Source organism: Gracilinanus agilis, chromosome 6 (assembly GCF_016433145.1).
Source record: "Gracilinanus agilis isolate LMUSP501 chromosome 6, AgileGrace, whole genome shotgun sequence".
NCBI classification, from domain to species: Eukaryota; Metazoa; Chordata; class Mammalia; order Didelphimorphia; family Didelphidae; genus Gracilinanus; species Gracilinanus agilis.
The window spans coordinates 194,534,363-194,546,555 of NC_058135.1; positions in this window are offsets into that span (position 1 = coordinate 194,534,363).

Below are 12,193 nucleotides of genomic sequence, written 5' to 3' on the forward strand. Positions count from 1 at the left end.
AAAGGCACCAAAGGTTTTACATTTACAATCTTAATAATCAATCTAGAGTTTTGGAGACTAGAGTTCAAATGTAGGCTCAGAGATGTCCAGCTTTGTGACCTTGGACAAATTACTTAACCTTTTTCTACCTTATTTTCCTTATCTATAAAATGAGGATAGTAATAGCACCTAGTATCCAGGAGTGTTTTGAAGACCAATTAAGGTAAAATTGAAAAGCATCTGGAAACCTTAAAGTGCTATATAAATGTTAGCTATTATTTCTCTATTTCAAGGCACTAGGGCTGAGGAAAGTCATAATTCTAATTTACATGTCCAAATTAGTTTCAACTTACTTACATTGAATGGTAATAGATTTATTTTTCATATAATTAATGTTGTTTGAAAACGTAACATGGATTAAATTTGTCATTGTAAAGATCTTAAGATTTTAATATTTTTGCTGAGGCATAAATAAAGTGTAGCTATAATTATTTCATTATGTATGTATAAAAATAGGATACGGCAAAAAGTGCATGCTTTCCCTCACTGATTACTCTTAATGTCTCCCAAATTTCCTGATTTACAATATTCTCTAAGGATGTAGATTTTTCTAATTGAAGTACAGTAATTTGCATATTTTTAGACCTTGTTGACACAGTTAATTGATATGTCATTACTTATATCATACTGAATATAGTTTACGATTTTATTCATAGTCGACTTACACAATGCTTTCCTTTGGTGAAATAATTTGCCAACTTGTACTTTTCGTGACTTTTTACTGAACTCTTTCTTAGGGGAAAAAAAAAGGTTGACAGAATAACTGGCAGAGCTTCTTTTCAAGTATCTAATACTCATGAAAATAAGGACAGTATGTAAATAGTAGAATTAGTGAAGTCTGGACAAAGGATCAAAGAATAAAGTAACCAATGAACAAGGATTTGAAATGTAAGGATGAGGATAGAAGGAGAAACCTGAATGTCAATGGTATTGTTCTAAAGTAGCTGATGTAGAAATCTTCCTTTTTTGTTGTGTTTTGCTCTACAGATTTTTATAAAATTTATATAAATCCAACCATTTTTCTTTTTCTCTGAACACTTTCAGTGGGGCTTTTATATTTTTTGAGATTTCAAATTCCCTCAGAACTGGGGTCCAGATATTTATTTCTTCCACAGTGCTCCTTTACACATAGAATAGATTTTCATTAATTATTTCCTGAATAAATCAAAGAGTGTTATCCCATAGAACCTATAGCTATGACCTTTTACAAACGATGGACCATAATTATATCTTCTACTAGTTGTAGTTACCCTCTAGTCCTTTTTCTTCAGCAGAAGTGCAGTTTTGCTTTTTTCATTCTTAACCTAACTTACCAGAGTTCTTTTGTGAAAAAGATGTTTATTATCTTCATTACAAAGGTAGGGCACCTGAAGCTTTGCCTGAGTACAACAAAAAGTAGAGGACACGAACAATTCTCTTTCTAGTCTCTTCCAGTCCTTCCCAAAAGGACCTTTTGTCCCATAAGTCTCAGTTTCCTCACTCAAGATGCTGAACTAAATTGTTCTAGAATTGCTAGCTATAACTCTTGAGGCATGGTTTATTCCTCCCAAGGATTTCAGAGTCAATATGGTAAAGTGGAAACATCTTATTTAGAATCAGGAGTCCTGAATTTGAGTCTTGATTTTATGACTAATAGATGTGATATACGGAGGTAGTATTTAGACAGAGGCAAGTCCCTTTCCCTCTCTGGGTCAGTTTATATCAGTTGTAAAATCAGAGTTTTAGACCAGGTGATCTCCAAGGTCCCTTACAACTCTAAAGAGTCTGTTTGGTTGCTTTTAATGAAAGGGACACTTAAGTAGGAGTCGGAAAAATAAAATGAATAAAAATGGCTTCAAGATGATGTTGAACAGACCATCATTCTCCTTTGTACTTTGCCAAGAATACTTTTCCTTAAGAATTTGATTTTGAGGCTGTAACAGGGGTGTGTATAAAAGTTTATATCCTAGAAATGCCCAGGGAGAAAAGGAATGTTCATTGTAGACTTCATCTCATAAGAGAGCAAAGCTGTATGATATGTTGATTATATTTTTTCCAGTATAGGATTTCAAGATCTATTTTCATGACATAATAATAAATGCCATTTTTCCACAATGAAGGTATCTGAAAAGGCCAATGTCTTTATTTTGGTATGGTCTCTTAAAGACTGGGAGGTGATGCTTTAGTGTGAAAAACAATAGAAAAAATTAAAAAAGCAGTGAATTCTAATCCATTTCTTTGCCAACCTAGTTAGTTGACCCATAGCAATTCAGTTAATCTCTTGGTAATTATTTCTTCTTTTATAAAAAGTTGGGGGCTTACAACAATTTGTGGCTGATTGGTGAACTTAATAAGAATGGTCAGGAGGTGGGGGGTAATAGAACATTTTCATATTTATTTCATTTAATCCATTTATTCCAAGAGTTTCTTAGTATTACCTAATTGCAACTATTGGTTTAAAAGGATGGTCAGTGTCTACTATAGATGGGATTATTTTGTCATGGAATGATTGTATGACAATTGCATTTGGTCCTGTGATATTTCTAAGGAAAGTTATTCTTGGAAGCATGAAATAATGGAAATTACTTAAATACAGAAAACTGTATTTAAGTCACAGTTCTGTATTTACTAGTTATGTGATTTGGGACATGTTAATCAACCTTTCTATTAGCTTTGGCTTCTTCATCTGGAAAGTGTACATAATAATATAAGCTTTTTCTATATCCATTAGTTGTGAAGAATCAATGGTATTAAATATGTGAACTTGCACATATAAGTATAAAATTATTTTATTTTCTAGTTTTACTACTCCATGGCTCTCCTTAGGTTGGATGCTGGTTGCTATTTTCCCTCCTAACATAGAATAGACTTAGATGTAGAAGATGAAGGACAGATTGGTATTCTCACTTTGTATTTGGGAAAACACTGAGACAAAGCTATCTCTTGGTAGATAAGGCATCCACTTATATAGTATTATTTGATGATTCCTAATCATTACACCTGTGCTAGCTTTCTTGCAAACTCTTGAAATTCATACAATCATAGCCTCACTATTCACTTAATTCTATGTCCTGGGACATCTTCTCTCTCAGTATTATCACACTTCATGATCTTATCAATTTCTAAAGGTTCTATAGTTATTTCTGTGCAGATGAATCCAAGCTATATAAATGGATAAAATCTATAAAATGAAGAACTTCTGTTCTCAACCATTTAGAGTTGAATTTTTTCTTGGTGAAAAGTGAGATGTTTCTATAATGTACTGAAAAAAAAGGGTTATTCTTATAATGGCAGAAAACATGGCACCCCATGGACCTAAAGACTAATGATGCAAAAAGAGGACTTGTGGGAACAGCAGCTGCATGGTCTTTTCCAGATAAAGGGCATATTTGGTAATTAACAAAAATATCATATATATTTCAAGAAAAGTCACACTGCTCTTCCCCCTCCCTCCCTAAAAATAGATACTCATTCAAAAAATGCCTCTGGCTGCACCTGCAGAAGCAGCTTCAGTCTCAACACAGAAAAGATAGGACTTTGCTGTTAAATTTCTAGCCATTAGGGTTTTTAAAAAAGCAACTTTAGGGGCAGCTGGGTAGCTCAGAGAGTCAGGCCTAGAGACAGGAGGTCCTAGGTTCAAATCCGGCCTCAGACACTTCCCAGCTGTGTGACCCTGGGCAAGTCACTTGACCCCCATTGTCCACCCTTACCACTTTTCTACCTAAGAGCCAATAAACAGAAGTTAAGGGTTTAAAAAGAGCAACCTTTACCTTTCATCTTAGAATAAGTACTGTATATTGATTCTAGGGCAGAAGAGCAATAAGAGCTAGGAAATGGGGGTTAAGTGACTTGCCCAGGGTCATACAACTGGGAAGTGTTTGTGGCCAGATTTAAATCCAAGAGGTCCTTCCTCTAGGCCTGGCTCTCTATCCTTTGAACCAACAGCTGCCCTTAGCTGTTGCACTTTGAAGTGTAGCCCTTCGTTTTCTTTACCCTTTGGTGGCACCAGAATAGTTAAACAGTAAACCCTAGAGGCAGGTAGGGGCTCAGTTATTCACTATGGGATAGATGACTGAGCCAGGAGAAGAGGTAGGTGTGATTCTGGTTCTTCTCTCCCACTTTCAGACCCTCCAACTATCACTGATTATTGTCATAATAGCAACAGGGGTAGGAAGGGTATGAGAGAGGCAGAGGGTAAGAAGAACATGAGATTGGATGGGAAGTATAATCTGAGGCCAGCCAGATATTATTAACTACTTTCGAGTGAGTTCACTCACTTTCCCATCAGGACAGCTAAGAAAAAAGATAAAGTACCAGACCTGAGTGAACAACCTGGTGGTAGGTAATTAAGTGAATTGGTCTCTGAAACTCTGGATCAAGAAGGTCATTGTGCTTGGTACAAAGAAGTCAGGCAAGGGCAAGGAATTGCCATTCTTAGTCTTTTCACAAGGCATTCAGTCCCTGACTTTCTTGAATGGTTGTTCCAATGCATAGTTCTACCAGCAACGAACTAGTGTTCCTATCTTTCCAAATTCCCTCCAACTCTGACCAGTCTTCTCTTTATTTATCTTTGTTAGTTTGCAGAGTCTTAAGTAAAATCATAAAGCTATTTTGATTTCCATTTTTCTGAATATTAATGATTTTCAAATGTTTTCATTTTAAATAGGTGTTGGTAGTTTCCAATTCTTCTTTCTCGTTTTCCCCTATTGTTCATTTTCTGACTCACTTCCTTTAAAAGCAACTTTCCCTAGGGTCTGGATCTCAAAGCCAACTTAGTCTCCTTACACACTGGGAAATTCACAATTCACCAGCCTCAATTTCATGCCTAGATGACTTCTGGGCTGACAGATTGGGCACTCACTAGGTGTTAGGTTCTTTTCTCGAGTCCTAGTGAAATACTCTCCATATTCTATCTTTCCACTGTTCCCCATTTCTATGACAGAGCTGTTGGGCACTCTGATATCACAGCATGAGCTAGCTTTTGGTTTTTGTATTTATAGAGCCCTGGCAAGGGTTGGGTAGCATAGTGGTTCAGAATTGAGTTGTTGCCAGTCTGTGGGTTGAGCTCTCCTGATGCAGTGGTCATGGGTACAAAGTGAGTTCCTTAGGGATTAGGGATTATTATCTTCCTTTGCTATTATAGCAAAAAATTTTAGACTTTTTTTTGATATCTCATAGTATAGAAACAGATGACATTGATTCATCTTCTTGAGGTTAATTCTAACTTTGGATATGCGTGAGAGTTTGTAATATGGTGGTAAATATGCAATCCTCCATCTTTTACTTATAATAACAAGTCTCAACCCCATTTTTTCCTTTTCCTCCCTTCAAATTAGCTCAACAGCACACCCATTTATTCCTCCTTGGACATAGTTCACAGGAATATATAGTCCTGTTTGCTGGTGTCATTCTGAGGTCCCCAGTCTCCTTGTCCCTTTAATCTCAATTTTTCTCCTTTAGGAGGATTAATGATACAAACGAGATATATAATACCCAGAAGCAACTGAATGATAGTTGTGCTGAAGCCAGCTCCAATCAACTTGCAAAAGCTGTTTAGTTTTAAGTGTGTCTTTACACTTTGGAAATCAACAAGTGCTAAAACCTAAGACTTTATTTTATTTAATTTTTTGTTGTTTGTGTCTACTTCAGAAAAAGATGGAGAAAATGTTAATAATGAAGATTACACAATTGTACCACGGGCAATTTTTTCTTCCTGAGAGTTATTTATTAAACATTTACCAAAACATCCCTGAACTGAACTTAGGAACATTGATAGTGTTCAGTAAAGCCAAAGAATTTTACCAGTCTGGGGTAGGGATTCACTGTTTGGCAAGAAGTATTGGGAAAAATGAAAAAGGCTGTCAGAAATTAGGTTTAGACCAATGTCTCATATCATATACCATGATAAGCTCCAAATAAAATGGCAAAGGGACCTATTTATTGATGTAGATTATAGTGAATAACTGGGAGAACACTATGTATGATGACTAACACTGCAAAGAAAAATTATCTTTGTAAGATTTGTTATTATTATAATAACTGGTCCTAACTTAAGAAGCTTGCTAATGGGTCACATTTTCTCACCTCTTGGTAGGGATATAGAATAAGGCCTATGTTTCAGACTCAGTTACCATATGGAACTGTTTTACTTGACTATATTTGTTTATTACAGAGGAGGGCTTTTGGGGATTTAGGAATAGGGCAAGTTTTGGAGATAACTGGGAGAGAATAGTGAAAAATGAAAAAATTCCTTCGAAAAAGGAAAATTAGAAAAATGTCTTTCTTACATTTAATATCATCCTGTTTCTCTCCTGCTCTCTCATTTTCTCTTTCCTCACACAGAAGTATGTGTTTCAAACAGTCACTCAATTGTATATCTGATCAGTATCAAGTTCAGAAGCAGAATAAAATATTTTTACGCTCACAAACATTAATATTGAATCCTGTGTTTCTTAAGAATACTTCTTTTTGTGAAGTTCTCTATAGGCTGAATTTTTGTACAAGATGAGGTATAAACATAAAATCCCAGTATAAAGGCAATATTCTCTGCTGAAAAAAAATGTTTTGTACAACAGCAATCATGCAATAAATGATAGATATAAGGAGCCTGAACTTGAAACTGACTGGCAAGGGGAGGAAGGTGCAACTCAGATCTCAGTGCCCTTGAGAAAGAGTTTAATTGACATATTGATTCTTACATTTGGGAATGGTTGAGCATATTTCTCATTGCCTTTTCATCAGCACATTGGAAATATGATTGTTTAATGTTAGGTTTTTCAAATTTTCAATGCTTTGTTTTGTAAATATAAATGCAAATTGAACTTCAGTTTTACAGTGAAGAAATTGTTCATCTCTTAATTTTTTCAAAGGCATTTGATGTAAGTATATGTGACTTAATTTGTGATATTTAGAATTTCAGGAGAATAAAATAATTGTTACCACATTGCAGGAATATTATGGTATTTCATAAAGAAAGCTGTCAATGCTTCTTTATATCGACTCATTTTTTATGTGTGGAAAGGCAAATATTTCTTTATTTGAGGGAGAAAAATACAGATTGGAGACTCCTTTCTTCTAATACAAAGCACAAATACTATGACAGACCTTTCATATCCATATTTTCAGAATACAACCCCAGCTGTCATGAAGTTTTCATTGTAATTAGGGAAAGACAAACACATCTCTGGTGTCTTCTGTCCTTAACTGAAAATAAGTCTGTCTTACTCTTATCTCTGTTTTCTGTGTAGTATAGGGAAAAACTTGCTGCTTTCGAGAGCATGCTGCTTCAGATTGGACAAGGATGTACAGCTCACTCTGTATATAATTCAATACTTCAATGGATCAATGATCTCATTATTGTGGCTATTCTTTCTACCACTGCAGAAAACACCTGGTCTGTGCTTTTCCATCCTTCATGATTCTTTTTCATATTCTCCCATGAATCCTCCAAAGAGGATCTCCCTAACCTGCTCGGTGCTTTCCTTGGAGTCTTGTTATGATTTGTGGAACTCAGTACTGGAAATAGAACATCCTTTTGTTATTCCTCACTATGCTCATCTCCTTTTCTGATCATATATGTATAGCTTCAATTATATTTCTTGCCACTACTTGTAATTTGCTCATTATTAGAGATAGGTTTCTCCCCTTGACTTTTAGGTCATCTTTATTTTGTTTTTTTAAAGATTGGTCCAGCACTTGTTCAAGAGATGAAATGTCTATTTGTTAATATAATCGAAAAAAAAACTATGCACTTAACAATCTGCTGTGCATTATTACCAGGTATATATCACCATCCATTTACATCCTGTAGCTTAAACTATTGCTGTCAAACTCAAACAGAAATGGGGGCAACTGAACCACACAACAGAATCCTTTTGGGATGCATAATGACTTATTTTTGAAAATATATTATCTATGTCTTCTTGTGTTTTTAATTATTTTGTTAAATATTTTTCCAATTACATTTTAATCTAGTTTGGGTTGTACTTAGAAATGTTGTGGACCACATAGGGTCTATGGGTTGTGTGTATGATACCACTGGCTGAGACAACAAGCATTTTATTCTACCCTCATAATATTTTACACTCTTTTGAGTGGTTGTGGATCTCCCTGAAGAGCACAGATCGTAGTCTGAGGCTCAATGAGGTTATCCCAGTATCATCTATAAACAGGAGCATCCTGAGTAGCTCACATCATAAGGAATCCTTCCAGTTGGCTTTTGCAAGATCATCATCATCTCTAAATGTAATGAATACCTTTGGCTAGCATATATTTTCTAGTTGCATGTTTTGCTTATTAATAATCAGATACATGAACAAAATTCTCTGCAAATCAAAATGCTCCTTAAAAACTGTCATTATAGAATTTATTACCCAAAACATATAAAGGACTGGGTAAAATTGGTCTTTCCAGTTCTTCACAGGCCATGGTAATTCCTACCTTTTCTAAAGTGTTATTAAAGTGTTATTGTTTGAACCCTTCTTTGGATGATTAGCATAGATTGCTTCCTTTTTATTGATTTTTTTATTTGTATATTTCTTATAAGTTCAGCATGTTCTTTTCAAATAGAAGGAATAGAATTCAATGTCTTGTACATTTTATATTTCTTGTTATTAAAATGGAATCATATACTACCTGCCTTACAAGGTTGTTGTGAGGAAGGTGCATTGTAAACCTTGAAGTGCAATAGATGTGTCTTATTATTATTGTTGTTGGTTTTGTCATTAATTTGTCCTTCAATAATAATTTTTTTTTTTGTGATTTCTTAGCATCAGCTCTCAGTGTGTTTTCGAATTGTAAGATCCATTTTGCATAATAAGTCCCATTTTTGTAAACATTTTAACCTTTGCATAGTGCTTTGTTACAACAGCCCAGTGATATTGGTAGAGATTGACCCTATTGACCATCTCTATTTGACCCATGACAAAAATGAGCATCACTGAACTGAAGTGACTTATCCTGAATCATACACAGTTGTATGCCTTTCACTCAAGGTTCTTGACTATCAACTTTATTGCTCTTTTTACTCTATCACATTCAAATTAACCCTGCTTGCTAGAAGCCTTGAACTTCATGGAATTATTATTTTAAGAATTTTAGATATTCTAGGAATAATTCTCAAATGCAGCCGTTTCACATAATAATGCGAGATGACATAGAAATAGAGTTGAAAAGCGAGTAAAAAGAGGACTTAGTGAAAAGACTTGTTTGAATGGAGCAGATGAAGTGTCAAGACCGATATATTTTTAAAACAATTCCTTTTCACTCTGTCCTTGTTTGTTTCTGCTTTGTGTCATTTTTTCCACTTGCAAACTGATCATTTCCCAGGAGCCAAAATCCTGAAACATTTCATTAAAAAAAGACCTATCAGACAGTCAGCTAGAGTGGTATCTGCCATTTTTTACTTTTTTGTCACAAACAGATCCTTTTCAAGATCAGATCTTACTGATATAAGCAACAAGGTCATTGAGGGAAGAATAGGAAAGTAAGTAGAGAAGAACATTGCACAAAACCATTATTTTATAGCACAGAAATGCTTTAACATGAAATAAGAACATTCCACATTTAATAACAAGAGGAGGTAGCATGGAATAGTAGAAAAAGTGAGAGCTCAGAAATAGGGGATCTCCAGTTTAGATTTTAACTTTTAATTTTTACTAACTCTGTTAGTTACTTTTGGCAAATTACTTAAATCTTCTCAGCTTCTGTTTCTTTAGATCTTAAATGGGAATAATGACACATGTTGGGTTGTGATGAAAATTATTTTGTCAAACTTAAAATACTATATGGATGTGTTATTTCTAAATCAAAATGTCCAATGGTGTCATGCCCATAGCAAACATTCAATAAAATATTTTTTGATTGATATTCACATTACTTTTAAAGAGACTTTGACATGTGTTTTAATTACTTTATCTGACCTACACAGCATTGGTTTCTTAGCTTTATGCAGTAATGTCCTATTTTTTCCCCAACATATTATTATGCCCCAACACTTTTCATAAAACAAAGACTAAAAATTTTTGTAGCTTGTATTTTATTCACACAAACCTAAGAATTTATGAGTTTTATAACAACAAACAAATCTTAAACATTCCAAAAATTATATAATGTGCATATATATTTATAAATATCACATATTTATCATACTTATAATTTATGTAATAAAACCACAATAATATTACCATGGCAATAATATTAATAATATGAAAGATAGACACTTTTTTTAGAGCAAAGTTTCCCAAAACAAAATGTGATTGATAATAGTGTCATCCTATCTGTTGACAAACTTTATTAAACAATTACATTGTATTAGGCACTTTGGTGATAGACAGCATGTATCCATAGCAATATGCATAAAATAAACACAAGGTAGTTTTTTTTAGAGCAGTTCACAAATGGTCTCATAATAAGAAACAGATACTTGATTTGAACCTCAAAAGAAGATGACATCCTAAGAGGTAACAGTAAGAAGGGACTATTTTTCAGCCATGGAGACAGTTTGTATAAAGACATAGAGATGTCAGGTAGAAGGTTGTCTAGAATGGATATGAGATGGGATAAAGAAAGATTATGAAAAGTGAAACTAGTAGAACCAAGAGAACAGTATATATACAGCAATAGAAATGTTTGAGGAATGAAGAAGAGGAGATGAAGACCTAAATTAGGGTGGTGATCCTATTGGTGGAATAAAAGGATTTGATAGAATCGATGTTGTGGCATTAGAACAGACATGATGTGGCAACTGAATGAATATATGGACTTGGGGAGAATGAAGATTATGAGGCAAAAGATTGTGAATCATTTTGACTGGAAGAATTGACTAATAGAAAAGTTTGGAGGAGGGGTGGATTTAGTTTAGAGGGAATGGTAATGAATTCTCTTTTGAACATGTTGAGTTTGATGTGCCTCTGGGATATCCAGCTAGAAATGTCAAATAGTACTTGATGATTCAGGACTAGAAGCCAATTTTTTTTCACCCACTTCTTGAAATCATTATTTTTTCTTTATAATAGTTAAAAAAGAAAACCTCATTTCACAAAAATTTGGATGTTACAAAAAGGGTAAACTTTGTATTGCCTCTTTTGGATAAACCTTTATTCACTCAGAGCCAAAACATAATGTGCTTTGGGGTTCAAATTATTATATCAACATATACTACAATGAGATAAATCTTTAACTTATTCTGGTTCTGATGGAGGAATATTATTTCTTGTGATGTATCAGATTTGTCTATGGCAAATTATTTCTTTATATATTCTCATTTTAAATATTGAAATCTTTAAAATAAAATGACTTGCTTCTCTCATCTGATCAAGTGAGATTTTCTATGTCTTTTCTTTCTCTTATTTGTAAGGCATTATTTTTAATTGGGAAATTTTCATGTTCTTTTACAAGGTTTACAAATTTAGCTGAACCAAAATATGAATTTGAGAAACTTGCATTGTTAGAGGGTACTTATATTAAAAATCCAATAAATATTTCATTTTCAAATGTTTGTTATAAAATAAATGTATTTTTGCTTCTGCAAATGGCAAGAATTTATTCTTTTATCTCAAAACTCCCCCCAAATACTGTATGGAAAGCCATGTATTTCACAATCATTTGGTACTACTCTTATCACACAATTTTACAATCAGTCTTGCTTTTAATGTATTTTAAAATAGTTACTCTTCTAATGACGTGAAAAAATGTTTTTTTTTTCCTTCCTTACATTTCTCAATCCTATTGATTATTTGTGAAGTAGTTAATGTGTTTAGATTTCAAGGGAGACCACATTTTTCTTCCTCAATTTTTAACTAATGCTTAGAGATCTTCATTTCATTGTGACATTAATAGAACTCTATCATCTAGAGAAAAGAAGCTGGGTGGCACACTGGATTTTATATGGGGCTTGTATTCAGGAAGACAATTTCAAATTTAGCTTCAGACACTTACTTGCTATATCACCCTAAGCAAGTCATTTGCTCTCAATCTGCCTTAGTTTCATCAAGTATAAAATTTAGGTTAATAATACCTTCTCACCAGAGTTGCTGTGAGAATCAAATTAAGTAATATTTGTAAAGCCCTTACCATAATGACTTACACATTAGTAGGTATTCAAAAAGCCTCCCTTCCTCGCTCTCTTCCTTCCTTCCTTCCTTCCTTCCTTCCTTCCTTCCTTCCTTCCTTCCTT